At 45.6% G+C, this 24,844-nt stretch overlaps 1 long non-coding RNA gene across 1 annotated transcript in view; it reads left to right on the top strand.

The window, feature by feature from the left end:
- Positions 1-1,121: 1,121 nt before the first annotated feature.
- The window catches only part of LOC132834838 (uncharacterized), a 174,200-nt gene continuing 150,477 nt past the window's right edge, over positions 1,122-24,844 (top strand). The window contains exon 1 of the long non-coding RNA XR_009647252.1: positions 1,122-1,152. This is a non-coding gene — a long non-coding RNA (uncharacterized LOC132834838). The remainder of the gene's footprint in view (positions 1,153-24,844) is intronic.

Raw genomic sequence — 24,844 nt, 5'->3', positions numbered from 1 at the left:
ATGTAGAGTAATAGGGTAGGGGAATGAGTCTGGATGGGATACTCCTCAGAGGGTTGGTGTGGGCCGAAGGGCTTGTTTCCACACTGTCGGGGTTCTATGATTATTTTATCCATTATGGTCGTTCAGCTAGGATTGCTGTACAATAAGATTCATTCCACTCCACCCCCCCCCCCCACCAAACTTTTCCCAATGGCTGAATTGGCCACACTTTGGCCTCATTATAATGGCGGCTCTCTGGCAGTGTCCAACCCTCTGAAGTTACCAGATTAAAGATAAGGATCCCAGCACAGTTATCTCTGTGTGTGTGCACAGCTAATACTCACCAAAACTTCAGAGAATGTAGGTCTGGTCTGCTCAATTCCTGTCTCAGGCAACTGTCTGTGTGGAGTTTGCACATTCTCCCTGTGTTTGCGTGGGTTTCCTCCAGGTGCTCCAGTTTCCTCCCACAGTCCAAAGGTGTGCAGGTCAGGTGAAATGGCCCTGCTAATTGCCCATAGTGTTCAGGGATAAGTAGGTTAGGTACATTAGTCAGGGATAAATATAGGGGAATGGGTCTGGTTGGGTCACTTTTTGGAGGGTCAGTGTGGACTTGTTGGGCCGAATAGCCTGTTTCCACACTGTAGGAATTCTATACATTCTATTAATCCTCGCAAGCAATAGAACCATATAAGGTTTAGTAAAATGCTGCCAGACAATTTGAGTCTGTTTCGATGGATCTTGGGAATATTCCAGAAGTATGTAATGGGTCCTTTGTGATCAGAACAACATTGGAAACATGACACCACCTGCATCCATGAAATTCCTGTCAGGGGCTTCAGCTACTGGTGTCTTTAAAAGGATTAGGAGCAAAGAGGTCTTAACTTAAACAGATCTGACTGTGTGGAGACTCAATCTCAATGAAGTGTAATGGGCTCCAGTGTTAAAAGTGGCAGATAGTGATCTATCACTGAAGATGAAGGAGATCAGACAATGGCATTGCATACCAGTGTAGTCCCGTCATTACTGCTGTCTGTTTTCCATTTTTTTCCCTGAAGGATATCATCTTGATCTTCATTTTCACCTGTAAAAGCAAATTCTTTTCAATAGTCAGTGTGGATTTCCATATTTTGCTCCCATTTGAACACCATGCAAGTAAATCTCTTCAGCGGAGAGGTAAGGGAATGTGAAATTTCGGTTTAAGTGATATGGGCGCCGAACAGCAATGCAATCCCTTCCGTGACTTTTGCATCTGCAGTTTTCACGATAGTAGGGCTGCTATGTAAATGCAAATTGTTATTCTTGCTTGCTTTCCATTGTTTTGTTTGGTTGGTGTTGAGAATATTTATTTACATTTAAGGGCTTTCCGGGAAGTATTAGAGGATTTTTCACTGTTAAACATTCTCTGAATTGAAATGGTTTTTTCCATAGACTTCCAAGAAAAGAAACAAACAGTTTAAAAGTTGGGCAAACACAGATTGCTGGAAAAACTCAACAGGTCTGGCAGCATCTGTGGAGAGAGTTCTTGTTTCAGGTCCAGTGATCCTTGCCCAGCACAGGGGGGTCCTGAAGAAGGGTCACAGGACCCGAAATGTTAACTCTGCTTTCTTTCCACAGATGATGCCAGACCTGCTGAGTTTGTCCACCAATTTCTGTTTTTATTTTTGATTTCCAGCATCTGCAGTTCTTTGAATTTTTTGAAGTTTAAAATGTGATACAGCTTAGTTTTCTTGACTAGAAATCGGGTGAGTTTGGGGAAACAGCTTTGCAAAGATTTCAGAGAGATAAAAGATAAGATTTTTAAATCTTGATTATTAGAAAATCTGACTTTGAAAGGACTAGTAGTCTCCCTATGCTAATTATTACTTAACAACTGTTTCTGGCAAGTTTACTCAAAGAGCTTTTTGGGAGTATCTTTTCTTGTAAAGAGAACTTTTTCCTATGAAGATCTATTTTCAGTGCCCCCTTTATACAGACTTTCCCTTAAATTATTTGATAAATTTAATCTAATATCCGCTACTTTCACAGAGCAAGTGTTTCTGCAACTAAAATACTTTTTAACAGTTAGAAAAAAGTTCCTATCTTCCCAGGCTAAACGGTGACATTTCCCAATCTCATTCAACAAAACTATCATGAAGCCTGTAGCGTTTGTCTGCTTACTATGAAGACTGGTGACTTATGTGGAAACTAAATCATTTCATGTTCTTTTGATATGGACCAGATCGGATCAGATCCCCCACATGCCCAAATATAATTAAGAAATAGCCTAGACCCTAACTTTTATATTTATTTTAAAGCAAGTATCAGGTGCTGTCTTCCAGTTGTGATGTGATTGGTCCATTACTAATTCTTTACAACACAGTTAAAATACATAAGAAGAAGAAATGGCATAACTTTAATCTTGTTGAAATTGAAGTGGGAGATGGCACAGGACAGGGTGACACTAGGCACACTGGCACACAAGACGATCGCTGAGACATAAGTTGGCCACTTGACACACAAGATGGCCTCCAGACCACAATATGGAGAGAGACGGCAGAGCAAATATAGATACTGCCTTGGGCCACCAGAATGCCAGTACAATGTACTCACAACCTAGTTGATTAGTTTAAAGTGGGTGGGGGAGACAATACACATGAGTAGCATACACTGCCTGCCAAAGTGTCTGGGTCCAGCCAACATCTTTGATAGAAATGCTAATAGCTTGAAATACAGATTCAATAAAGAGTGATATTAGCCAGGGCTGCAGTAACTGTAATTCTCAGGAAGAGCGATTAGCGCCCATTACTACTGCAATGGACTTCTGTCCAGACATTGAAACTGACAATGTCTGCGCTGAAACTAACAACGACTGCGCTGAAATTAACAAAGGCTGCGCTGGAATTGACAATGACTGTATCAAAACTATCAATGATTCTGCAATGTTTACACTAAACAAACCATGTTACAAAGACAATAACCTCATCACTGATCTATTATATTACACAATGTATAATAGTATCTTGACCTGTGCTCTGGGGGGAGAGAAGACTCGCAGCTGACCACTGTGTTGTTGGTGTCTTTCTCTCCCCGGAGATCTGGTATTTCCTTGTTCAATAAACTCTGTCATTGAACCCCGACTCTGACTCTGAGGCCAGTGATTTTCCCCACAACAAAATACCTAACATAATGATGTATTACTTAACCACTTCTCATCAACTGTTCCAATATAGGCAGCATCCCATTAACACACCTTTGGCAAGGTCATTTAGCAAAACAGTTAAGGTTGTCACATACTGCTTCTCTTTAGTCCAGCCTATAAGAAACAGTCTACCTCTTTTTATTTCTAAGAGTAAGCCTCTTGTCTAGCAGCACAGAACTCAAGCTGTTAGCACATTAGCAGCAGAAACCTTCTCACTAACTGAAAGCAAATCTGAAAGTTTCCTGGGTCACTCATGCATCTTTTGTCTAATTTAACAAAAACAAATCATTCAGGGATGTATCCAAGCTGTTTACCAGCTGTCTGTCCACAGCAGACATTCTGGAACCAGTGTGGAAAGACCCCTCTGCAAGACAATCAGTACAGAACACATGCCTCTTTGGTACAGATACCTTTTGGCTCTTTTAAAGACGGAATCTGTAACAGTGTAAGATTTTCATACTTGAGACTGAACAGTGCCAGACTTTAATGAACGTAACTCTCTATATAGCAGCTGGTAAGGGAGGACATCTTACCTCGAGACAGACTCTGGATCCATGTGACCTGACAGCATAATGACATAGTTCCTGTTGCACATGCTCAATAGCTATACTTACAGTAAAGTATACCTTTACAGAAACTGAGGTATGCATTTCTCCATGCTTACTTATTTTCAAAGATTCATTTGCCCTTGAAGTATCCAAAACTTTAAGGAGGCCCACTATGGTATTTACTTCCAAGCCAGGGGATCCCTGACTCATCAATGTCTGACTTACGAATGATTGTACTTAATAATGAGATCCCATATTAATTTTACGATGCGCCCATTCACTCGTACTTACGAACAGTTATTTTATATTGTACCGTGCTGTGTTCTAACTTGCATACAAACTGACTTACAAACATAATCAGCAGCGGAACCCATTTGTGACCCAGGGACTGGCTGTATATCAAAGCTAGCCTTGATATCTTGTCTTAGTGTGTAACAAATTCAACTGACCGAGCAAGCTTGGTAATTGTTTCTTCTTCAGATGTGGCATCATATTTCTGCGAGGAGCTAGCGAGATTAACTAGGAATGGAGGAACACTCCTAAATAGGCCTGCTGATTCAAAGTTAGTCCAGACTTATTCTGCTCCAAACCAATAATCTAAAAGGCCCTGAAGCCTGACTTCAAACTTTAAATTCCACGTTAATCTTAGTAATAACACACTCCTCAAATTTCATCGCACCATCAGTGGAGACCAGTAACTTTTGAAAAGAAATTCGAGCTCCCAATTATTAACTGAAAGAATTGCAACACAAGATTTCACATTTCAAATCAAAAATGTTACTGCACACACGTCAAACATGTACTTACTAGGTGGTATAATGGTAATGTCACTGACCTGGTAGTTTTGGTTTAGGGTAACCCAATATACCGGGTAGGACGTCCCACCATGACAGAGGGTGGAATTTAAATGTGCATTTTTAAATTTAAAATGTCTGGTATCGAAAGCTGGGAACAGTAATGGTGACTGTAAGCTCTGAATTGATTGTCATAAAATTCCCATCTGGCTCACTAGTCATCCTTATCTGGTCTAGCCTACTGTGGCTTCAGATTCACAATGACACGGCTGACTCTTAATTGTCTCTGAAATGACTAGTTCCAAGACAATTGGTCACTGGCAACAAATACTGGGCTAGCCAGCAATGTCGATATGCTATGAAAGAAAGCGTTGAGGAAGCTGTAGATGTTTTGTCTCCATCAAGAAACTTGATTGAAATATATAAGGTATTGAACAGTCTTCACCAGGTGGATGTTTCCTGTTCTGTGGGGCGGTCCAGAACTGAGGAACACTGTTTGAAGATTAGGGATCCTAATCTTTAATTGGAGACGAGTAGGAAACCTCTTCCCTCAGAGAGCTGCATGACTTTGGAACAGATGGCAGTTAGTGAACCTTTATATATTTTTTCTTTTTCTATTTTTTTCTTTTCTTTTGTTTTTTTTCCCCCAGCACCCATGGTGTGGGTATGTGCAGGTGTGAGACACAGTGAAAGACAAAAGGTCCACGAATCTTTATTCAATTTCCACCACCAAGTGAATCTTTATAAACCAGAGGGGAACCCATACTCATTGGGCCAGGGAATAAAGGGTTAATTAAGTGGGGGGTCAAGAGGAATGTAGAATTCGACGCACAAACAGACCGGCCATGATCTTGGATAAACTGCAGCATTGGGCTGAGGTGACAAATGAAGTTCAATACAGATAAATGTGAGGTGATGCACTTTGGGAAGAATAACAGGAAGGCAGAGTACTAGGTCAATGGAAAGATTCTTGGTAGTGTGGATGTGCAGAGGGATCTTGGAGTTCATGTACATAGATCCTGAAAATTGCTACCCAGGTTGATAGTGCTATTAAGAAGGCATACGGTGAGTTAGGTTTCATTGGTAGAGGGATTGAGTTCCGGAGCTGTAATGTCATGCTGCAACTATACAGAATGCTGGAACGGCCGCTCTTGGAATATTGTGGATAATTCTGGTCGCCCCATTACAGGAAGGATGTGGAAGCATTGGAAAAGGTGCAGAGGAGATTTTTTTTTAGATTAGACTTACAGTGTGGAAACAGGCCCTTCGGCCCAACAAGTCCACACCGACCCGCCGAAGCGCAACCCACCCATACCCCTACATTTACCCCTTACCTAACACTACGGGCAATTTAGCTTGGCCAATTCACCTGACCCGCACATCTTTGGACTGTGGGAGGAAACCGGAGCACCCGGAGGAAACCCACGCAGACACGGGGAGAACGTGCAAACTCCACACAGTCAGTCGCCTGAGTCGGGAATTGAACCCGGGTCTACAGGCGCTGTGAGGCAGCAGTGCTAACCACTGTGCCACCGTGCCGCCCGTAAATTTACCAGGATGTTGCCTGGTCTGGAAGGAAGGTCTTATGACGAAAGGCTGAGAGACTTGGGTCTGTTCTCATTGAAAAGAAGAAGGCTAAAAGGGGATTTGATAGCTTCATACAAGATGATCAGAGGATTAGACAGGGTGGACAGTGAGAGTCTTTTTCCTAGGATGATGATGTCAGCTTGTATGAGGACGCATAGCTACAAACTGAGGGCTGATAGATTTAAGACAGAAGTCAGAGGCAGGTTCTTTACTCAGAGAGTGTTAAGGGCGTGGGATGCCCTGCTTGCCAATGTAGTAAACTCAGCCACATTAGGGAGGTTTAAACAATCCTTGGATAAGCACATGGATGATGATGGGATAGTGTAGGGGGATGAGTTTAAAATAGTTCACCGGTTGGCGCAACACCGAGGGCCGAAGGGCCTGTTCTGCGCTGTATTGTTCTATGTTCTATAACCTTATTGAATGACGGAGCAGGTTCGAGGGGCTGAATGGTCTTCACCTGTTTCTGGATCAGTGGTGCTGGAAGAGCACAGCAGTTTAGGCAGCATCCAAGGAGCAGCGAAATTGACGTTTCGGGTAAAAGCCCTTCATCAGGAATAAAGGCAGTGAGCCTGAAGCGTGGAGAGATAAGCTAGATGAGGGTGGGGGTGGGGAGAAAGTAGCATAGAGTACAATGGGTGAGTGGGGGAGGGGATGAAGGTGATAGGTCAGGGAGGAGAGGGCGGAGTGGATAGGTGGAAAAGGAGATAGGCAAGTAGGACAAGTCATGGGGACAGTGCTGAGCTGGAAGTTTGGAACTAGGGTGAGGTGGGGGAAGGGGAAATGAGGAAACTGTTGAAGTCCACATTGATGCCCTGGGGTAAAAGTGTTCTGAGGCAGAAGATGAGGCGTTTTTCCTCCAGGCGTCTGGTGGTGAGGGAGCGGCGGTGAAGGAGGCCCAGGACTTCCATGTCCTCAGCAGAGTGGGAGGGGGAGTTGAAATGTTGGGCCACGGGGCGGTGTGGTTGATTGGTACGGGTGTCCCAGAGATGTTCCCTAAAGCACTCTGCTAGGAGGCACCCAGTCTCCCCAATGTAGAGGAGACTGCATCGGGAACAACGGATACAATAAATGATATTAGTGGATGTGCAGGTAACACTTTGATGGATATGGAAAGCTCCTTTAGGGCCTTGGATAGAGGTAAGGGAGGAGGTGTGGGTGCAGGTTTTACAGTTCCTGCGGTGGCAGCGGAAAGTGCCAGGACGGGAGGGTGGGTTGTAGGGGGGGGCGTGGACCTGAGCAGGTAGTACGGAGACAACGGTCTTTGTGGAAGGCGGAAAGGGGTGGGGAGGAAAATATATCCCTGGTGGGGGGGTCTTTTTGGAAGTGGCAGAAATGTCGGCGGATGATTTGGTTTATGCGAAGGTTGGTAGGGTGGAAGGTGAGCACCAGGGGCGTTCTGTCCTTGTTATGGTTGGAGGGGTGGGGTCTGAGGGCAGAGGTGCGGGATGTGGACGAGATGCGTTGGAGGAAATTGCGGTCTCTAAAGAAGGAGGCCATCTGGTGTGTTCTGTGGTGGAACTGGTCCTCCTGGGAGCAGATACAGTGGAGGCAGAGGAATTGGGAATACGGGATGGCATTTTTGCAAGAGGTAGGGTGGGAAGTGGTGTAATCCAGGTAGCTGTGAGAGTCGGTGGGTTTGTAAAAAATGTCAGTGTCAAGTCAGTCATCATTAATGGAGATGGAGAGGTCCAGGAAGGTGTCAGAGATGGTCCAGGTAAATTTAAGGTCAGGGTGGAATGTGTTGGTGAAGTTGATGAATTGCTCAACCTCCTTGCGAGAGCACGAGGTGGCGCCAATGCAGTCATCAATGTAGCGGAGGAAGAGGTGGGGAGTGGTGCTGGTGTAATTACGGAAGATCAACTGTTCTACGTAGCCAACAAAGGGACAGGCATAGCTGGGGCCCATACGGGTGCGCATGGCTACCCCTTTTATCTGGAGGAAGTGGGAAGATTCGAAGGAGAAATTGTTAAGGGTGAGGACCAGTTCGGCCAAACGAATGAGAGTGTCGGTGGAAGGGTACTGTTGGGGACGTCTGGAGAGGAAGAAACGGAGGGCTTGCAGGCCCTGGTCATGGTGGATGGAGGTGTAGAGGCATTGGATATCCATGGTGAAGATGAGGCGTTGGGGGCTGGGGAAACGGAAGTCTTGGAGGAGGTGGAGGGCGTGGATGGTGTCCCGAACATATGTGGGGAGTTCCTGGACTAGGGGGGATAGGACAGTGTCGAGGTAGGTAGAGATGAGTTCAGTGGGCCAGGACCATGCTGAGACAATGGGTCGGCCAGGGTGGTCAGGCTTGTGGATCTTGGGAAGGAGGTAGAACCGGGCAGTTCGGGGTTCCTGGACTATGAGGTTGGAAGCTGTGGGTGGGAGATCTCCTGAGGTGATGAGGTTCTGTATCTCCACCAGGGATATATTTCCCTCCCCACCCCTTTCCGCATTCTGCAAAGTCTGTTGTTACTTCCGTGACTACCTGCTCAGGTCCACGCCCCCCTACAACCCACGCCCCCATCTTGGCACTTTCCCCTGCCACCACAGGAACTGTAAAACCTGCGCCCACACCTCCTCCCTCACCTCTATCCAAGGCCCTAAAGGAGCCTTCCACATCCATCGAAGTTTTACCTGCACAACCACTAATATCCTTTATTGTATCCGTTGCTCCCGATGCGGTCTCCTCTACATTGGGAAGACTGGGTGCCTACTAGCAGAGCGCTTTAGGGAACATCTCTGGGACACCCGCACCAATCAACCACACCACCCCGTAGCCCAACATTTCAACCCCCTCTCCCACTCTGCCGAGGACATGGAAGTCCTGGGCCTCCTTCACCGCCGCTCCCTTACCACCAGACGCCTGGAGGAAGAACGCCTCATCTTCCGCCTCGGAACACTTCAACCCCAGGGCATCATTGTGGACTTCAACAGTTTCCTCATTTCCCCTTCCCCACCTCACCCTAGTTCCAAACTTCCAGCTCAGCACTGTCCCCATGACTTGTCCGGACTTGTCCTACCTGCCTATCTCCTTTCCACCTATCCACTCCATCCTCTCCTCCCTGACCTATCACCTTCATCCCCTCCCCCACTCACCCATTGTACTCTATGCTACATTCTCCCCACCCCCACCCTCCTCTAATTTATGTCTCCACTCTTCAGGCCCTCTGCCTTTATTCCTGATGAAGGGCTTTTACCCGAAACGTCGATTTCTCTGCTCCTTGGATGCTGCCTGAACTGCTGTGCTCTTCCAGCACCACCAATCCAGACTCTGGTTTCCAGCATCTGCGTTCATTGTTTTCACCCCCCTGGTCTTCACCTGTTCCAGTTTTGTATGTTCCTCTCTAAAATTGTTTAGTGTTTTCCCACTTCCAGCTCTGACATTATTAATGGCAATTAGTTCTACCAGAGGGTGTTTTCTTTCATTTCACATTGAAAACTTACCATTCCTGACCTAAAAGTTATATTCCTAAAATAGTTGATTCATGGAATTACAGATTTGTAACTCTCCCTAGAAGAAATCAGGGACGTGCATTTTAAAGATGTGTGGAAGGCTTTTTTTTTATTCCAATAAAGCCTGTGTGTGACCTGCTCTTCATTGACTGCAGACCAGCAAAGCAAATCTCACTATCCCCTTAATAAGTCATGCACAATACTTTTATTGCCACAGTCTGTCTTATCCATCACTTGCCTCTTTAGGTCGGGTCAGGAACACTTCTCTCTGAAATCTATCCCTCTGCAGAAGTGTACATTTTGTATCAACTGACCTACACTGTAATGAATATTCAGCCAGAAAGGATTTTCAGGATTATTTTGCCTCCTGTGGGAAGTGCCCACCCTGACATTTGTATCCCTCAGTCACTCTTCAAAACCCCAACTTTCTCTTTATTCATGGAAGTGTGCTTCATCCCGAATTCCCCCAGTCGAGTGTCATTGCTGTGGGTCTGGAGTCACATGTAGATCAGGCCAGATAAAGATGGCAATTTCCTTCCCTAAAAGACATTTGTGAACCCAGATGGGTTTTCCCTGAAAATGGTTTCGTGGACATCATTAGACTTCTTCGTTTAATTAAAATGCCAACATCTACAATGGCAGGATTTGAACTCAAGTCCTCAGAGAGTTACCTGGGTTGTTAGATTAATAACCACTGGGTCCTTACCTCCCCATAGCTCAGGCCATCCAGTGTTAGATATACCATCTGCAAGAGTCCTTATTGTCCAAATAAATGAGGAGACTAGCTCTGCCATATCTAATACTTCGGAATGAATTCTAAATTCCTTCCATTGTCTAATTTGTTTTATTTGCCTCTGCTATTGGTTTACGTTCTAGTTTATTGGTAGCCATGGCAATTCCGTGGTGATGATTCAGAGTCTAAGAATAAGGGGTAAGCTATTCAGGACTGTGGTGAGGAAGAATTCCTTCACTCAGAGAGTTGTGAACCTGTGGAATTCTCTCCCACAGGAAGCTGTTGGGGCCTAATTCCCCAGTTAAGAGTCAACCGCATTGCCGTGGGTCTGGAGTCACATGTAGGCCAGACCGGGTAAAGATAGCAGTTTCCTTCCCTAAAAGACATTTGTGAACCAGATGGGTTTTCCCTGAAAATCAGCAATGGTTTGTTCGATATATTCAAGAGGGAGCTGAATGTGACCCCTTGGAGCTAAAGACACCAAGGGATATGGAGAGAAAGTGGGAGTGGGATAATGAGATTAGCCATGATCATATTGAGTATTGGTGAAGGCTCGAAGGGTCAAATGGCCTACGCCTGCACTTATTTTCTGTTTGTCATCCTACCTTGGGACTGGTGTATAGCCCTCCTTTCATTGATTCAAGCTGCAGTCTTTACTTGGAGTTTGAAGGTGACTCCTGTAACAGGGCTCTCTCAAGCTGTCAGAGATTCTTTCTCCAATATCTGATCATTTTCTAATGCGGTTCCTCCTGGGTTCATTCACGCTGCACTTTCGTATGACCCTCTTGGATCTCTCTCATTCAGCATCACCTCAACCAATGCCCTCGCCCACAGTGGTTGGATCCTTCTGTTGAATGGTCCATTCTGGAACATTTGCCACCCAACTATCCCACTTTGAGGAAGTGGTCATTGGATGTGAGCCATGTCCTGTGTGTCATGGTCTATCCAGCCCCTGATTAATTGCATTCTGTTACTCAGGAGGGTTTGGAGGGATATGGGCCGGGTGCTGGCAGGTGGGACTAGATTAGGTCGGGATATCTGGTCACATGGATGAGTTAGACCGAAAGGTCTGTTTCCATACTGTACATCTCCATGACTCTATGACTCTATGAGGACTGTCATCGCAAATCACTTGAGAATAGGTACCTCCACAGGTGCTCACATTCTGAGTGTTTACTGGAGGGCTTGTGTTATAAGGAGAGGCTGAACAGGCTGGGACTGTTTCCCCTGGAATGTCGGAGGCTGATGGGTGACCTTATAGAGGTTTATAAAATCATGAGGGGCATGGATTGGATAAACAGACAAGGTCTTTTCCCTGGGGTGGGGGGAGTCCAAAACTAGAGGGCATAGGTTTACGGTGAGAGGGGAAAGATATAAAAGGGACCTGAGGGGAAACTCTTTCTTACAGAGGGTGGTGCGTGTATGGAATGAGCTGTCAGAGGATGTGGTGGAGGCTGGTACAATTACACATTTAAAAGATATATGGGCAGGGTGGGTCACAGGTAGGAGTGGTTGAAAAGCCAGTGTATCTGAGGTATTACAGGAAGTAAATCCTGGGCGTTTTCTTGACTGTGAGATAACAAGGTCATAAAGCCACGAGTAGAAACAGAAGGGCAAAGAATACAGATACAAACGTTGTAGTAGAATTATTGGAGACCATTTTTTTGGGGAGAATGAACGGGGGTGGTGGTGCAAGGGAGAACGGGAATGGAGAATGGGAAGGGGAGAATGGTGCAGGGGGAGAGAATGGGGCAGGGAGAATGGGAGGAGAGAATGGGGGGAGAACAGTAGTGGGGAGCGATGGGGGATGGGTGAGAACAGTCTTCAGGAGAATGGGGTGGGGGAGAAAATGGTGCAGGAGAAAGAATGGATGGAGAGGGAATGGGGGAGGAGAACAGTGGGTGGAGCGAGAATGTGGAGGTCAGGGAGAACCGGGGGGAGAGAACACTAGGGGAAAAGAGAACGGGTAATGGGGAGAACGGGATGGGGGAGAGAACAGGGGTGGGGAGAGAATTGGAGGGAGGGGGTGAGAGTGAATGGAGGGTGGAGTTTAGAACAGGGCAGCTAGAGAACAGGATGGGGGTGAACAGGGAGGGGAGAGAGCAGGGGTGGGGCCAAGAGAAAGGGGCGGGAGTGTGAACAGGCGCGAGAGAATGGATAGGAAAGCTTCAGAGGGGTACAAACCAAACGCAGGCAAATGGAAGTAATTGGAATAACCTGATCAGCATGGATGAGTTGTGCGGAATGGTATGTTTTCATACTCTAACAATCTTACTTAACTGTGATGAATGAACCTTAATAGTTTACGTATAAATAAGGAACAAGAGTAGGCGAGCTGGCTGATCCCATTAACCCCAATAATTTTTCATCCCCTTGGTAATCAAAAATTTGCTGACCTCTGTCTAAAAAATGTTTAAATTTTCTACATCCACTCCTTTTTCAGAAAGGGAATTCCAAAGACTCTCACCCCTCTGAGAGAAAACAATATTTCTTCATCTCTCTATCCTAAATGGTTGGTCCTTATTTTTAAATTCTGCCCCCTCGTTCTCAATCTTCCCACAAGAGGAAACATCCTTTCCACAGCAGTCCTATCAAGTCCCCTCAGGGTTAGTGAGTTTTGAGAAGATTTGAGACACACACAAGAATTCTTAGAAGCATAGCATTCCAACTGGAACTCTATTAGCAAACACATTGACTTGGATCCCATTTACCACCCCCTGAGAAAAATAACAGGAAATGACATCACCACGGGAAATGGCATCACCACAGGAAATTACATCACCACGGGAAATGGCGTCACCACAGGAAATTACATCACCAACCCAAGGAAACCTGAACAAATAAATAGAAAGCGGGCCATGCCACCAGTGCTTCATCCGGAAGCTCACTGATGATGTTGAAATGACATCACCACAGGAAATTACATCACCAACCCAAGGAATCCTAAACACACAAATAGAAAGTGGGCCAAGACATCAGTACTTCATCCGGAGGATCACTGATGATGCTATCTAGTATGGTAATGAAACATCTGAAAACAAACCTTCCAGCTCAGCGAGCAAACCTACATCCAGTCCCCTCAGGGTCTTATATATTTAGATTCCCTACAGTATGGAAACAGGCCCTTCGGCCCAACAAGTCCTCACTGACCCTCTGCAGAGTAACAAATCACCTCTAATTTTTCTAAACTCCAGAGGATACAGGCCCACCCTGTCTAGACTTTCTTATTATCCACTCATTCTGGGTATTAGTCTGGTAAACCTGTTAACTGCTTCCAACACATTAACATCCTTCTGTAAGTACACAGTACTCCAGATGTAGTCTCAATTTCCCTCATAATAAAACACAACATCCTATTATTAGCTCTCCTGATTTACTGTTGTTGTAGTTCTGTTTGCCGAGCTGGGAATTTGTGTTGCAGACGTTTCGTCCCCTGTCTAGGTGATATCCTCAGTGCTTGGGAGCCTCCTGTGAAGCGCTTCTGTGATGTTTCCTCTGGCATTTATAGTGGTTTGAATCTGCCGCTTCCAGTTGTCAGTTGCTGTCCGCTGCAGTGGCCGGTATATTGGGTCCAGGTCGATGTGCTGATTGATTGAATCTGTGGATGAGTGCCATGCCTCTAGGAATTCTAGACAGGGGACGAAACATCTGCAACACAAATTCCCAGCTCGGCAAACAGAAGCACAACAACGAGCACCCGAGCTACAAATCTTCTCACAGACTTTGAACTCCTGATTTACTTGCTGTACTTGTATATTAACCTTCTATGATTCAGGCACTAAGATCCCTTTGGATCTCAGAACTCTGCAGTCTCTCACCATTTAGGTAAATCGCTTCTTTTCTGTTCTTTTTGCCGGAACGTTCTTTCTGCATTTGGCAGCCTCGGGTGTGGCACCCCTGGCAGAAGCTGTCTCTCAAGGGTTGGTCTCTTGTGAAATCAAGGAGGAAAAGCCCGCTGAAGACCCTCCTCCCACCAGCTGAATTATTTGCCATCTCAAATAGGATGGACTTGAGTGTCTGACTCAACCCAGGGGAAGAACACAAATCAATACACAATTCAACAAAATGGAGCCAGTTGTGGCCTACAAACTGACACTTGTATGATACGCGACAGCAAGTCAAGTGCAAGACTATAACAGTAACAGTGCGAAAGTGAGGACTGCAGATGCTGGAGATTAGAGTCAAGAGTGTGGTGCTGGAAAAGCACAGCAGGTCAGGCAGCATTCGAGGGACAGGAGAGTCACCATTTCGAGCAAAAGCTCTTCATCAGGAATGACAGTGACAATGACAGTAATACTGGCCAGTGCTCTTCAACAATGAGAAAGACAGATTTAACTCAGTCCTCTGAAACACTCATCTTGTACACAATCCTGGCCAGACCCCCCCCACTAGAGTAACTGCATTTGGATCTGGAAATTCTGCACCTTGGGAAGAATGCATTTGCTTTTTTGCAGAGCAGAAAACCACCAGGATGTGTAACGAGTTACATTACGGTAGTTCATGTATAAAATTTGCTACCAGTGCCTCGAGTTGGCAGGATTTGTGCAGATTTCATCCAGGTCTACAAAATGATAAGGGGATTCCAAGCGGTGAGGGTTCTAGATCAAGGTGGGATGACTGGAAACGTAAAACTAGGCTCTTCAGCTGTGTAGTTATTTTACTCATAAAGGCCAGTGGAGGTACTGTCCTTTGTGGCATCGTGGTTAGCACTGCTGCCTCACAGTGCCAGGGACCTGGGTTCGATTCCACTCTTGGGTGACTGTGTGGTGCTTACATATTCTCCCTGTATCTGCGTGGGTTTGCTCCGGTTTCCTCCCACAATCCAAAGATGTGCAGGTTAGGGTGAATTGGCCATGCTAAATTGCCTGTAGAGTCCAGGGGTGTGCAGGCCAGGTTGGTCAGCCATGAGAAATGCGGAGTTTCAGGGAAAGGGTGGACTCGATGGGCCGATTGGCCCCTTTCTGCACTGTAGGGATTCTAGGAAGCAGCCACACTCCTCACAATGTTGAGGGATCAACCAAAACATTTAGATGGTGATCAGTCAAATTTTGTTGGAAAGGGTGTAATAAAATGAACAGATCCAGGGCGGCATGGTGGCTCAGTGGTTTGCACTGCTGCCTCTTAGTGGGCCCGGGTTCGGTTCTCGCCTCAGGCGATTGTTGTCTGTGTGGTGTTTGCACATTCTCCTTGTGTCTGCTTGGGTTTCCTCCCACAGTCAAAAAGGTGTGCAGGTTAGATGGATCGGTGATGCTAAAGATGTGCAGGTTAGATGGATCGGTGATGATAAATTGTCCAGAGTGTCCAGGGATGGATAGGTTAGATGCATTAGTCAGGAGTAAATGTAGAGTAATGGGTCTGGATGGGTTACTGTTCGGAGGGTTGGTGTGGACTTGTTGGGCCTGTTTCCACGCTTTAGGGATTCTGTGATAAATGGGAGTCAGGACTTAGAGGTATAGCAACAGATTGCTGATTGACGTGGAAGTAATGAGCCAATTTACCCTCTCTCAGAAGTTGCTCATGGAGGAGGAGGTTCCTAAAACCCTCATTGATACCCCTGAATAGAACATATTCTTTCAGTGAAGCCTCGAGGCTGCAACAACAGGCCTGAAGGGCTTATGCTCGAAACGTCGAATTCTCTATTCCTGAGATGCTGCCTGGCCTGCTGTGCTTTGACCAGCAACACATTTTCAGCTGTGATCTCCAGCATCTGCAGACCTCATTTTTTACTCTTTAGACAATGAAACCATTTAAAGCACGTATTCTACGACAGCCCATGACGGAAGCCAGGGCTTGCTGGTGACTTCGTTAAGCAGATACATGTTTATCCAGGCAGTCAGCTATATTAACACGACGTCTCTGTGACTCTGTAGCTTCCTATGGAGGCCTGAAGAGATTCAGGACCAGGCTTTTTAAGGGCTGAGATCTGGAGTCACCCGAATTTGTATTGACAAAAGCATTTGCTCCGTCTGTTAAGGGAATGTTGCAGGGCAGTGAGCGAGCTTTGGCATCTGTTTGGATTTCAGAATTAAAAGCTGTCAGACAGCCCCGGTGATATAAACCTCAGAACTCCAGTACTGGCCCACATTCCTCGAAATTAACACAGAATTCCCTGAAGTGCAGTGTTTGATTTCGATGTGCCCTTTCCCTTCTCATCCAGCCCTTCTGAGTGATCACACATCTCTTGTTCTTTCAGGCTAATTGAAAGGACGTTTTGTAATCAGGGGCAAAACAAAAAAAGCAGGGGTTTGATCCAGACAAATAATTAAATCAGATCATTTCTTCCAGCATTAAGCTGGAGAAGGTAACTGATGTTTGATGTGGTGCCTATTCTTTGGAATTCTTTTGTTGAATTGACCATATCTTGCTTTTTAATTCAAAGCCATGCAAAATTTGTTCCTTTAAATTAATCAAGGAAAATATTTTAAACACACTAAACTTCATTATGTGCCAGGGATTAACTTTAATAATGGTTACATACTGCGTAATTAAAAGGAGTATGATGTGGATTTTTAAAGTCCTTTCCATGACCTCCCGAAGTCAGGAAGCATTTCACAGCTGATGACTGAACTGCAGACACTGTTGTAAAGTCTAAAACATGTGCATAGGAAGATCCCATGAGCAGCAGTGAGCTAACGGCCAGCTAGTCTGTTTTAGTGACACTGGTTGAGAGAGAGATATCAGCAATGACATAGAATCCTTGCAGTGTGGAAAGAGGCCATTCTGCGCATCACATTTGCACCAACTCTTTGAGGAACATCCACCCAGACTCCTATCCTATCACCCATATTTATCATGGTCAGTTCACCTAGCCTGCACAACCTTGGATGCTATGGGGTAACTTAGGCCAATCCACCTCATCTTTGGACTGTGGGAGAAAACCCATGCAGACATGGGGAGAATGTACAAACACCACACAGACCAGTCGCCCGAGGCTGGAATCGGACCCAGGTCCCTTGAGGCAGCAGTGCTAACCACTGAGCTACCATGCCAACATTAGGGAAATAAATACCTCTGTTCTCTATTGAGTAGCTCCACAGAGTTCTTTACCTTCACCTGTGGCTCAGTGCAGAGCTTCTTCAAAGAATACTGGTTGTCCTGGTTGGGTCCAAATTTTGTTGGTCGGAACGTAGTCCGGAGTCTGTGTGGGATCAGTCGGTTCCGTAGCAGGTGCTGAGGAAGGAGATGTGGCTGTGGTAACGAGTCTGTTTGAGAACGTGGCTGAAGAGCTTCTGTGCAGAGGAGATGTCCTGGGGGGTGCAGTGAGAGAGGGACTCACTGAAATCCTTGGAGAGGGAGGAAGAGAGCCTCTTCCTAATGAAGGGCTTATGCCCGAAACGTCGATTCTCCCGTTCCTTGGATGCTGCCTGACCTGCTGCACTTTTCCAGCAACACATTTTCAGCTCAGTGCAGAGCTGTCTTGATTCAGATTCAGAAAATCATATGTCCACCCTGGTGTTACAACCTTGAGCCCAAAAATCTCCTCCAGTGTAACGTTGTGGGAGTGCTCATTCATCTTACATGACAGAGGCCCTGTAGTAATGAAACATGGTACAGTTTTGCTATTAACTTTGATAATTTCATCCTTTTCAAAAAAAAATCATGCCAATGCACAGTACCATGTTGTTGAAGGCATCTCTAAAACCTGCAAAGAGTCAAGTTTGTGATTATGGTCAGCATGGACTGGTTGGACTGAATAGGAGAAAGTGAGGGCTGCAGATGCTGGAGATCAGAGTCGAGAGTGTGGTGCTGGAAAAGCGCAGCAGGTCAGGCAACATCCAAGGAGCAGGAGAGTCGACATTTTGGGCATAAGTTCATCGTCTGGAAAGAGTCACGTAACACTCCTAACTATTAAAGACATGTCTCTCTGTCCTGCCAACTGTCTCACTCCAGTCATTACTAAGAATTTTACTGTTTGGAATATACTGGCTTTTAATTTTCTTCTCTCACTCCAACATATAGTTTTCTCATTTGCTGTATTGAATTGCAACTGCCATTTACTTGCCCCTAGCCCTTGCCTATTATATTATGTACACTGCTCCCTAACCCAATAGCAGTAAGTTTCAATATCATAGTCCCCCAGTGTATGGAGAAAGTGAGGACTGCAGATGCTGGGGATCAGAGCTTAAAAATGTGTTGCTGGAAAAGCGCAGCAGGTCAGGCAGCATCAAAGGAGCAGGAGAATCGACGTTTCGGGCATAAGCCCTTCTTCAGGAATGAGGAGGGTGTGCCAAGCAGGCTAAGATAGTGTGTGTCCAAATCACTTACGCATTGCAAAAATAAAAAATTCCTAACAGATGTGCCGGGGGCATTCTATTATCCACATTTCAGCCAACATTGCCCCCTGGGCTTTTAAGCTTTCCTTGATCCACACAATTTATTTATTTCCATGGGATGTGGGCGTGCCTGGCTGGACCCATTTCACACCCAATGACATACTCTCGAAGCACAGTCAACATTGTAAAGTCAGGAAAGTGTCAGCCAACTTGTGGGCATGGGACGTTCCCATTGCCCTTGAGAAGGTGGTGGTGAGCTAGCATCTTGAACCACAGCCGTCCATCTGGTGCAGGTACGTCCCCATGGTTTCACATCGAAGAGGAATCAAAGAGGGTGGTTTAGGCGATATCTAAATGCAAATTAGTTCTGAGGAAGGGTCACTCGACCCGAAACATTAACTCTGATTTCTCTCCACAGATACTGTGAATTATGGATTTTTGTAAATGTACATTTGACTTCTCTATGCACTCTGTAACAAACTTCATCTGAAAGTCCAGTATCAACTGTGTCCCTTTATTTATAGCACTACGATTTAATACACAGTTTAAAGGTTAGTCAAGCAGAACCTCTTCCTTATAATTGGTGGGGGGAAGCTGAATAGGCTGTGGTTTTTTTACCCTGTAGCGGAGGAGGCTGAGGGGTGACCTTATCGAGGTTTGTTGAATCATGAGGGGCATTGAATGTATCTAAGACTGAGATAGATAAGTTCTTGATTGTCAGTGGGATCAAGGGTTATGGGGAGAAGGCGGGAGAATGGGGATGAGAAACGTATCAGCCATGATTGAATGGCGGAGCAGACTCGATGGGCCGAATGGCCTAATTTCTGCTTGCATGTCTTATGGTCTTACAAATAGGATGTATAGCCGAGGTCTTTTCTCCAGGGTAGAGGAGTCCAAAACTGGTGGCACAGGTTTAAGATGAGAGGGAGAAAGATTTAAAAAGGGCTAAGGTGGAACTTTTCACACAGAGGGTGATGCATGTGTGGGAGGAGCTGCCAGAGGAAGGGGTAGGCGTGGGTACAAATTAAAAGCATTTAATAAGACATTTGGACAGATACTTGGACAGGAAAGGTTTAGAGGGATATGGGCCCAGTACGGGCAAGTGGGACTAGTTCAGGAAATCTGGTCGGTATGGACGAGTTGGGCCGAAGGGTCTGTTTCTCTGCTGTATGACTCTATGTCTATGATTCAGTTTGTTTCTGTAATTATAAATCATTGTTGTGGTTCTGTTTGCCGAGCTGGGAGTTTTGATTGCAAACGTTTCGTCCCTTTCTAGGTGACATCTTCAGTGCTTGGGAGCCTCCTGTGAAGCGCTTCTGTGCTGATTCCTCCGGCATTTATAGTGGTTTGAATCTGCCGCTTCCGGTTGTCAGTTGCTGTCCGCTGCAGTGGCCGGTATATAGGGTCTAGGTCGATGTGTCTGTTGATGGAATTTGTGGATCAGTGCCGTGCTTTTAGGAATTCCCTGGCTGTTCTCTGTTTGGCCTGCCCTATAATAGTGGTGTTGTCCCAATCGAATTCATGTTGTTGGTCATTTGAGTGTATGGCTACTAGGGATAGCTGGTCGTGTTGTTTCGTGGCTAGTTGGTGTTCATGGATGCGGGTTGTTAGCTGTCTTCCTGTTTGTCCTATGTGGTGTTTTGTGCAGTCCTTGCATGGGAATTTGTACACTACGTTGGTTTTGCTCATGATAATTATAAATTATCATGATAATTATAAATTTTGCTCATTATAAATCATGCCCTTCGATGAACTTGATCTTTTATGAATAACCTTATTCATGACACTTTCGGACTTTGAGAGAGCGCAGAGGAGAGGGACCAGAGTGGTTCCAGGAATGAAGATTAGATTGAAAAAGTCGGATTTGTTTTCCTTGGAACAAAGGGTTTGGGAGGAGGGTGAGCTGGTCAAGATGATAACAGATTTGGATAAGGTCAACAAAGAAATGCATTAGTTGATGTTATTAGGACTAGGGGGACACAGATTAAGATGTAGAGCAAGAGATACAGGGAAACATGAGGAAGGATTTGGTTTCTGTTGAGTAGCAATTGGTATCTCGTGTCTATGAGGGTGGTGGAAACTGAGACAATCACTGATCTCAAAAGTAAAGCTGATGCAAGTTCGAGGGAAAAGACAGGGCCTTGGGGTCAGATTGGGGATACGAGACTGACGGGAAAGCTTCCGAGAGAGGAGAAAGTGAGGACTGCAGATGCTGGAAATCAGAGTCAATAATGGGGTGGCACGGTGGCTCAGTGGTTAGCACTGCAGCCTCACAGTGCTACGGACCCAGGTTTGATTCCACCCTCGGGCAACTGTCTGTGTGGAGTTTGCACGTTCTCCCCCTGTCTGCGTGGGTTTTTTCCGGGTGCTCCGGTTTCCTCCCACAGTCCAAAGATCTGCAGATGAGGTGAATTGGCCATAATGTTAGGTGCATTAGTCAGAGGGAAATGGGTCTTGGTGGGTTACTCTTTGGAGGGTGGTGTGGACCTGAGCCGAAGTGCCTGTTTCCACACTGTAGGGAATCTAATCTAATCTAAAAAAAAGTGTGACACTGGAAAAGCACAGCAGGTCAGGCAGCATCCAAGGAGCAGGACAGTTGATGTTTCGAGTATAATCCCTCAGGAAAGGCTTATGCCTGAAACATTGACTCTCCTGCTCCTCAGATGCTGACTGACCGGCTGTACTTTTCCAGCACCACTCTTTTTGACTCAAGCTTTAGAGAGAGCCAACATTATCTTGAAGGTCCGAATGCCTCCTCCATGATTTTATTGTGACATTAATTGTGATTGGCCTCGTGGCCCAATGTTGCAACTCCCCCTCCCACTCTGCATAGGACATGCAGGTCCTGGGCCTCCTCCGCCGCTGCTCCCTCACCACCTGACACCTGGAGGAAGAACGCCTCATCTTCCGCCTCAGAACACTTCAACCCCAGGGCATCAATATGGACTTCACCAGTATCTTCATTTTCCCCTCTCCTCCACCTTACCCCAGTTCCAACCTTCCAGCTCAGCACTGTCCCCATGACCTGTCCTACCTGCCTATCTTCCTTCCCACTTATCCGCTCCACCCTCCTCTCTGACCTCTGTATTACCTCCATCCCCACCCCCATTCACCTATTGAACTCTTTGATATCTTCTCTCCAGCACCCCCCTCCCCCCCTCATTTATCTCTCCACCCTGGAGGCTCCTTGCCTTCATTCCTGATGAAGGGCTTTTGCCCGAAACATCGATTTTCCTGCTCCTCAAATGCTGCCTGACCTGCTGTGCTTTTCCAACACCACTCTAATCTAAACTTCTCCTATAGATGGCCTGGTGATGTCATTGCTGAGCTGTTAATACTGTTCTGGCATGACCTGGCTTTGAACCCCGCCACGGCAAATCGTGGAATGTGAATTCAATAAAAATGGAATTAAGAATCTAATGATGACCCGGAATCCATTGTTGGAAAAGCCCATCTGGTTCACTAATGTCCTTTTGGGAAGGAAACTGGTGTCCTTACCTGGTCTGGCCTACACGTGACTCCAGACCCACAGCAATGGGGTTCACTCTTAACTGCCCTCTGGGATGGGCAATGAATGTTGCCTTCATCCAGTGAATGGATAATAAAAAAAGAGAAATGATTGGATCTTTACAGGTTCCATAATCTTTAATGTAGATTGGATGACAAGTAAGGCCTCCTGTTGATTTGCTGCACTCTCAACTGAGTTCAGATGTTAGCACTGATTAACCAAGTTCTGTACATGTTATTAAATATGGATAAAGAGAGACATGAACTTGAAGCTTTCTATAAACCTTCTCAGATGGTTTTCCTGTATTTCAATCCTGATGAATGCAAGATGAAGATCTTCAAATTTCTTTTTAACAGTTTTCAAACTCTGTAATACCAAGCAATTGTACAAATGTGATTTTTGAGAATAGTTACAGCTATATCCATTCATTCTGTTAATTGGCAATTTAAAATTAATTTAAGATTTTCAAAGTCTGTGTGTCTCCAGATCCTCAGGTATTGACTTTTTTTCAATCTTCGCATTTCTGGTAGCCATTAAAGCCCTGATGAAGGGCTTTTGCCTGAAACATCGATTCTCCTGCTCCTCGGATGCTGCCTGACCTGCTGTGCTTTTCCAGCACCACACTCTCAACTCTGATCTCCAGCATCTGCAGCCCTCACTTTCACCTCGGTGTAGCCATTAGACAGGCCTTGCTCAGTGCCAGTAATGGTTCAAAGGGCATGCACTCTGACCTCTCAGAGTCCTAATGTTATTTGCTTATAGCTGAGCATAAAATCTAGTCTGACTCTCCTGTGCAGTACTGATGGGATGCCACACTGTCAGCCTGAAACATGAGAATAAGACTTGGTCTGCCTTCCCTTCTCCTGGCTCCAGTTCTAAAGAAGTCTGTAACATTCTCCTTAGCTAACATTTACTCCTTATCCAACATTGTGCAAACAAATGATCCAAATACCTAGTGTTAAGGAAGATGGGAATACAGAGGAAGACAACATTATAACGTTTTTTTACATATTTCAGACTCGTTTGCTTCCACTTAATTTTAAGACTGATGTGTTTAATTGGTGATTATGATGTGCCAGTCGTAGCTTTATGAACAAAGTCACAAGTGAACATGACAAATCATCTATTTAGTTATTCTCCACTTGGAATTTTTGATGAGCTGAAAATTCACATTTTAGATCCTCAATTGTTGGAAGTTAATAATCTCCTTCCCAGCAGGAGTTCCTCAGATCCTTGATCCAATAATCTTCATCAGTAACTTCCATGCCATTATAAGGCCAGTAGTGAGGATTGTACAATGCTCAGTTCCATTCACAACTCCTCAGACAATGAAACACGTGCAGAGGCAGTGAGTGCTCGACACTATTCAGATGTGGGTTGATAAGTGGTAAGTAATGAGTGTCACATGAATACTTGGCAAGAGCTATTTTCGGCAACTTGTAACTATCTCCCTTTGACGGATAACCATTATTGAAACTCCCACTAATGGGGGATTACCATTAACCAGAAATGGAACCGAACCAGCTGTTAAAATACTTTGGCTACAGAGGCCAGTCAGAGTCTGGGAGTTCTCACCTTACTGCTAGACTCCCCAAAGCCAGACTATCGCCTACAAGTCAGGAGTGTGAAGGAACGCTCTCCACTTGTCTGGATGAGTGCAGCTCCGACAACACCCAAGAAACTCAATACCATCCAGGACAAAGCCGGCTGGAGATTGGCACTGAGCCCACCACCTTCCAACATTCACCTCTTCCACCAGGCAAGCAAAGTAGCAGCAGTGTGTACCTTTTACAGGGTAAAGTGCAGCAACATGACAAGAGGCCCACTCAACATGACCTTTCATACCCATGACCTTGACCACATGGGAGCACAAGGGCATGGGAACACCGCTGCTTAGAAGTTCCCCCTCCAAGCCTCACACCATCCTGACCAGAAACTAAATTCATCATTCCTTCAGGGTCGCTGGGTCACAATCCTGGGTCTCCCTTCCGAGTAGCACTATGGGTGCCCCTACAACTCGCAACAAATTGAGAAGACTGCTTCCCACCTCGTTCTCAAGAGTATGAGAGATGGTAACAAATGTTGGCCGAGCCATTGATGCTCCCATCTTGTGACCAAATCCAGAAATGAACAGAATATAATTTGGAATGGATTGCAAATTGCTTCAGATTTCGACAAGGTGGCCATGAGATCAAGTCTCACAGCACAGAAACAGACCCTTCGGTCCAACTCACCCATGCTAACCAGGTTTCCCCAACTAAACTAGCCCCATTTTCTTGTGTTTGGCTCATGTCCCTCAAAACCTTTCCTAGTCATGTACCTGTCCAAATGCTTTTTAAGTGTTGTAACTGTACCTCACATCTACCACTTCCTCTGGCAGCTCATTCCATACACAGACCACCCTTAGTGTGAAGAAATTGTCCCTCGAGGTGATTTTTCTTTATTTTGTGACTTGAGTTCTCTGAAATCAGAGTGAGGTAAAGACTCAAAAATAAAATCAACGTTAACATTCTCTTCGTGAAATCCTCCAATGATTTACAGACTCTGGAACACTGGAGATGACTTGGACTCCGAAGCAGAGAATGGTGGTCTAACCGAAGTGGCATCGTGTTACAGTCAATGAGCTCAGCTCACCCACATCGGGACTGATGTCCACACCTCAGCACATTTCAGAGTAGCGACCCCCTCACTGTAGGCAGCACGGAACGAGAGAGGTTAAACAGGGGGTGGAATGTGATTTCATTTCACATGCACCGCGGGGGGAGGGGGGTTTGTTTACACTTATGAAGATAAAAGGGGTTTA

The sequence above is a fragment of the Hemiscyllium ocellatum genome, chromosome 42 (genome assembly GCF_020745735.1).
Source record: "Hemiscyllium ocellatum isolate sHemOce1 chromosome 42, sHemOce1.pat.X.cur, whole genome shotgun sequence".
Taxonomy (NCBI): domain Eukaryota; kingdom Metazoa; phylum Chordata; class Chondrichthyes; order Orectolobiformes; family Hemiscylliidae; genus Hemiscyllium; species Hemiscyllium ocellatum.
Note: the sequence above shows the minus strand (reverse complement) of the source record. Positions and strands in the feature narration are given on the sequence as shown.